We start from the raw sequence: 7100 nt of genomic DNA, 5'->3' as shown, positions 1-7100 counted from the left end.
GTTTTAAACCCCCTTTCCAAATGTCTTCCATAAAATTAAGTTTCTCCCTTTTAAAATGGCTTTATAGGGAGATTCTGCTGGTTGCTGTGCCAGCACTCTCCCATGGCGAGCACATTTATATGGAGGGATGCTCGACTGCTGTGATTTCAGAATACGCGAAAAGCTGTCTCGATGCAGGCAGCATCGCGGCAAAATGGCTCTAGCGCAGCCAGGAATCCACACGTAGTTTACTGTAATTATAAATGTATTGGGAGCGGAGCAATGTAACATTACCATACTTAATAAACGCTTTATAGGCGCAATTTCTGCCGAAATGGAAGATTCTTTCCGCTCGTATTTGAGGACATTACACATGTTCAATTTGGAGGTAACAAAACGCGTAATGTGCATTAGCAAACAATTCTCCTCCGTTTCCCGCTGTGCCAAGATCGTATTTGTTCAGACAGCAGGGAAAATTCTCGCACATAAAGGTTTTTTTCCCCGCCTCTAAGCACATGGAAAGCAATGTGTTCTAATCCAGAATTAAACCTATACATCCCCTGCAATACGCATAATCCATACACCATATAACGGAAGTTTAATTTACCACCTAACCAGACGATTAGCCCGGCCTTCTGCTCAACGGCTTCTTTTATTCTCAGCTTTTATTTTATTTATTCATTGCTCGCTGGCTTTTCTTTCCTTTTATCGTTAGGCCATATTGGTCTGAAACAATGACAAAAATTAGGGAGATTTTCGATTCCTGGTGCCAAGAGGCAGTATGCAAATAAGGCCATATCGAAGCGGAGTAGTCTTCTGGGTAATGTCATTTTCGAACAAGCACTTGATGTCATCCCCTGCATGTTTGGTACGGTACGGTGTGCTGACCCAGAATACAGCTAGGAGCACTGTACCTACTGTATGAGTCCTCATCGGTGCAGGTTGGGTAGTTATGGTTAGTGTCAGCCTGTCAGCATGTAAAGCTGATCCTTCACACAGGATATTTTATATACCATGGTTAGATATCTTGGTTGCCAGCATTATAATAGTTATATTCTTGTATATAGGGGCAGTATTATAGTAGTTATATTCCTGTATATAGGAGCAGTATTATACTAGTTATATTCTTGTACATAGGGGCAGTATTATAGTAGTTATATTCTTGTACATAGGGGCAGTATTATAGTAGTTATATTCTTGTACCTAGGAGGTAGTATTATAGTAGTTATATTCTTGTACATAGGAGGCAGTATTATAGTAGTTATATTCTTGTACATAGGAGCAGTATTATAGTAGTTATATTCTTGTACATAGGAGGCAGTATTATAGTAGTTATAGTCTTGTACATAGGAGCAGTATTATAGTAGTTATATTCTTGTACATAGGAGCAGTATTATAGTAGTTATATTCTTGTACATAGGAGGCAGCATTATAATAGTTATATTCTTGTATATAGGGGCAGTATTATAGTAGTTATATTCTTGTACCTAGGAGGTAGTATTATAGTAGTTATATTCTTGTACATAGGATGCAGTATTATAGTAGTTATATTCTTGTATATAGGGGAAGTATTATAGTAGTTATATTCTTGTACATAGGAGGCAGTATTATAGTAGTTATATTCTTGTACATAGGGGGCAGTATTATAGTAGTTATATTCTTGTATATAGGAGCAGTATTATAGTAGTTATATTCTTGTACATAGGAGGCAGTATTATAGTAGTTATATTCTTATACATAGGAGCAGTATTATAGTAGTTCTATTCTTGTACATAGGAGTAGTATTATAGTAGTTATATTCTTGTACATAGGAGGTAGTATTATAGTAGTTATATTCTTGTACACAGGAGGCAGTATTATAGTAGTTATATTCTTGTACATAGGAGCAGTATTATAGTAGTTATATTCTTGTATATAGGAGCAGTATTATAGTAGTTATATTCTTGTACATAGGAGCAGTATTATAGTAGTTATATTCTTGTATATAGGAGCGGTATTATAGTAGTTATATTCCTGTACATAGGAGGTAGCATTATAGTAGTTATATTCTTGTACATAGGAGCAGTATTATAGTAGTTATATTCTTGTACATAGGAGCAGTACTATAGTAGTTATATTCTTGTACATAGGAGGCAGTATTATAGTAGTTATATTCTTGTACACAGGAGGCAGTATTATAGTAGTTATATTCTTGTACATAGGAGCAGTATTATAGTAGTTATATTCTTGTACATAGGAGCAGTATTATAGTAGTTATATTCTTGTACATAGGAGCAGTATTATAGTAGTTATATTCTTGTACACAGGAGCAGTATTATAGTAGATTTATTCTTGTACATAGGAGGCAGTATTATAGTAGTTATATTCTTGTACATAGGAGCAGTATTATAGTAGTTATATTCCTGTACATAGGAGCAGTATTATAGTAGTTATAGTCTTGTACATAGGAGCAGTATTATAGTAGTTATATTCTTGTACATAGGAGCAGTATTATAGTAGTTATATTCCTGTACATAGGAGGTAGCATTATAGTAGTTATATTCTTGTATATAGGAGCAGTATTATAGTAGTTATATTCTTGTACATAGGAGCAGTATTTTAGTAGTTATATTCTTTACATAGGAGCAGTATTATAGTAGTTATATTCTTGTACATAGGGGGCAGCATTATAGTAGTTATATTCCTGTACATAGGAGGTAGCATTATAGTAGTTATTTTCTTGTATATAGGGGAAGTATTATAGTAGTTATATTCTTGTACATAGGAGCAGTATTATAGTAGTTATATTCTTGCACATAGGAGGCAGTATTATAGTAGTTATATTCTTGTACATAGGAGGCAGTATTATAGTAGTTATATTCTTGTACATAGGAGCAGTATTATAGTCGTTATATTCTTGTACATAGGAGCAGTATTATAGTAGTTATACTCTTGTCCATAGGAGGCAGTATTATAGTAGTTATATTCTTGTACATAGGAGCAGTATTATAGTAGTTATATTCTTGTACATAGTAGGCAGTATTATAGTAGTTATATTCTTGTACATAAGAGCAGTATTATAGTAGTTATATTCTTGTACATAGGAGCAGTATTATAGTAGTTATATTCTTTACATAGGAGGCAGTTTTATAGTAGTTATATTCTAGTACATAGGAGGCAGTATTATAGCAGTTATATTCTTGTATAAGGAGCAGTATTATAGCAGTTATATTCTTGTACATAGGAGCAGTATTATTGTAGTTATATTCTTGTACATAGGAGCAGTATTATAGTAGTTATATTCTTGTACATAGGAGCAGTATTATAGTAGTTCTATTCTTGTACATAGGAGCAGTATTATAGTAGTTATATTCTTGTACATAGGAGCAGTATTATAGTAGTTATATTCTTGTACATAGGAGCAGTATTATAGTAGTTATATTCTTGTACATAGGAGCAGTATTATAGTAGTTATATTCTTGTACATAGGAGGCAGTATTATAGTAGTTATATTCTTGTACATAGGAGCAGTATTATAGTAGTTATATTCTTGTACATAAGAGCAGTATTATAGTAGTTATATTCTTGTACATAGGAGCAGTATTATAGTAGTTATATTCTTGTACATAGGAGCAGTATTATAGTAGTTATATTCTTGTACATAGGAGGCAGTATTATAGTAGTTATATTCTTGTACATAGGAGGCAGTATTATAGTAGTTATATTCTTGTACATAGGAGGCAGTATTATAGTAGTTATATTCTTGTACATAGGAGCAGTTTTATAGCAGTTATATTCTTGTACATAGGAGGCAGTATTATAGTAGTTATATTCTTGTACATAGGAGCAGTATTATAGTAGTTATATTCTTGTACATAGGAGCAGTATTATAGTAGTTATATTCTTGTACATAGGAGCAGTATTATAGTAGTTATATTCTTGTACATAGCAGGCAGTATTATAGTAGTTATATTCCTGTACATAGGAGCAGTATTATAGTAGTTATATTCTTGTACATAGGAGCAGTATTATAGCAGTTATATTCTGGTATATAGAAGCAGTATTATAGTATTATATTCTTGTACATAGCAGCATTATTATAGTAGTTATATTTTTGTAGATAGGAAGTAGCGTCATATATTTCTGTACATAAGCATTAGGATAGATTCTTGTTCTACAGTAGTTATCTTTTAGTGTACATTCCAGCAGATTTCCTGTGATGTAGGAGGACAGAAATGCTGCTTTTTCAGACACTGTTTCAGAACATCCATCAATTTTTCCTCTTTTTACAGCAGGAAATGTAATAATAGGTAGACCCCAGCTCTACTGGCAGAGGTTTAATAGAATTTATTTTAGTATTCACCAAAGCCCTGGGGCACAAGGTATTGGAAGAAGGACCCTACTTCTATGGATAAAAACCCCTTATGAATCTTAGAAAATTACATTGCAGAAGTTTGTGTTGTTAATCATAAGGCTGTGAAATGTCGCCATATTAAATATACAGTTCTCTGCAGTCATTTAATATTGAAATTGGGGATTTAACAGAAGACATTTCATTTAACAGCCAAGATTGGCAGAAAAAGGTCACTTTTCATGCATGTTCTGTGTGAGATGTCAATGAACAAGAGAGGTAGAGTATGCTGCTGGTTAGATAGCTGCCATTTTTGTAATTTCAAATGATTTGTTATCCCCTTGTACCTGACCATATCCTAGTGGGGTTATGTGTGGTATTCCAGACCGACATATACCATGCTCCTGTTGTCACCTACCTTCATGTCTTTCTCACTGTTTAGTGCTGGGCCCGTAGTAATATCAGTTTTTGGGAATCTTTTGGTAACAGCTATGGTTAAAGGGGTTCTCCGGGAATTAAGAAAATAAAATTACTGAAAATCCTTAAATATTACTTTATTAATAATATATTCCCAAATACATTTCATTAGTTATAATAGCTTGTTTTGTCTGGGGAGCAATCATCGGGAGAAATAAAATGGCAGCTGTCCTATTAGCATAGACAAAACCTGTCCTAATCACACAGCAGGACAAGTTACTTCAGAGCACTGAGCTAAAGAGCTGCCTCATCCTCCTCTCTGCTCTGCTCGTCAGGGATCATGGTCCTGAATACAGATGATAAGATCTTCTTCAGCTGAATCTCTGTAGAAATGGAGGTCATGTAGAGAAATGACGTATAGAGAGGAGTTGGGGGTAATGAGCAGCAGCTCTTTTACTGGTGATTTTAGGTGGAAATCCTACAGATATAGTTAAGTGAATTGCTTGAGATGCCTTTGAGGACCACCAGCTGGATAGCCCGGGTTAATACCATGACCTATCATGTTGTGTTATTGCATTCGCCATCTCTCGGATTCAGCTGTAGTCCATGTTTGTCATATGCCTGTCTGGAAACACTCCACATCGGTTTCACAGTTCTCCGCGCCATCCAAGAGAACATGGCAGAGACCTGCAGACATTCATCTGACATGATATGTATTCACCACTGTGCAGGATTATAGTTGAAAGCAGGTCTCAGAGGCAGCGATCGTGTACCAGCCTGCCTCACATATCCCCTGATGACAGGCTCACATCAGCATGGGCGTCCATCAAATGAGCTGTGCATCCAGTCTAACATGGGCCTAAAATACAGACCGCAGACACGGGCGTGCGGTAAACATCTATCTACCTATCTATCCATCTATCTATCTATTATCTATCTATTATCTATCCATCCATCTATCTCATATCTATCTATCTATTATCTATCTATCTATCTATCTATCTATCTATCTCCTATCTATCCATCTATCTATCTATCTATTATCTATCTATTATCTATCTATCTATCTATTATCTATCTATCTATCTATTATCTATCTATCTATCTATCTATCTATCTATCCATCCATCTATCTATCTCATATCTATCTATCTATCTCATATCTATCTATTATCTATCTATCATCTATCTATCATCTATCTATTTATCTATCATCTATCTATCTCATATCTATCTATTTATCTATCTATCTATCTATCTATCTATCTATCTATCTATCTATCATCTATCTATCATCTATCTATCATCTATCTATCATCTATCTATCTATCTATCTATCTATCTATCTATCTATCTATCTATCATCTATCTATCTATCTATCTATCTTAGATCTATCTATCTATCTATCTATCTATCTATCTCATATCTATCTACCTAATATCTGTCTATTGCATATCTATCTATCTACAGTATATTTCTCTCTCTATCTAGCTATCTTTATTATGTTTATTATCCACCTCTCGTATAGCTATCTATTATATATCTAATCTATCATCTGTCTATATATCTCCTACTAAAGCAAGTCAACTCTTGACGTATTACTGAATCATGAACTTTTTGTGGTAAACCGAGACCTGGGAATTATCTGGGGATTACTATTGTTGATATACCGGTATCCTCTGGATAGGTCATTAATATCAGATTGGAGGGGGCCCGACACTCGGGACTCCCGCCAATCATCCGACGTCCCCGTACATGGGTCACATGGCCTGTTTGCAGCTCAGTGACATTCATGTCAGTGGGGTTGAGCTGCAGTACCACGCATAGCTGCTATATAACGTCCAGCGCTGTGCCCGCAGTGCTCACTAGAGCCTTTAAAGGCTGTGTCCACCTTTTTATTGCTCCAGTGCATCTCAAATGAATCTTTGCAGGCAGTCTTCATTATAAATCTCCTACCATTCTGTGTGTACAGCTCTTTTACAGAACTGTCTGTGCAACGTGCCAGTCCGCAGGGGTAGAACACGTAAGGTGCACGGTGGGCCGGAATGTACATACAGTTCATCGGTTACTCCCGGTTTAGCAGATGCCTCCCTGGGGCAGCAGTGAAGTGAAGGGGAGAACTGCACTGGATTCTACACACTGTGTAGTCTGATTCTGCAGTCATGTGATATTTTTTTATATCTGTCTCCTATTTCTTACAAAAGTATTGCAGTGCATTGTACAATCTCTAGGGAGACCTAAAAAAATTAAATAGTAAAGTCTCAAAAAATTTAAAAAGATTATTTTTTTAATTCAAATTAACCCTTCCTATTCATCTAATAAAAAAATATTTTAGGGTTAAAATAAACATATGGTAATTGGTATCAATGTGTC

The sequence above is a fragment of the Bufo bufo genome, chromosome 10 (genome assembly GCF_905171765.1).
Source record: "Bufo bufo chromosome 10, aBufBuf1.1, whole genome shotgun sequence".
NCBI lineage: Eukaryota > Metazoa > Chordata > Amphibia > Anura > Bufonidae > Bufo > Bufo bufo.
The sequence above is the reverse complement of the archived record's forward strand: the minus strand, read 5'-3'. Positions refer to the sequence as shown.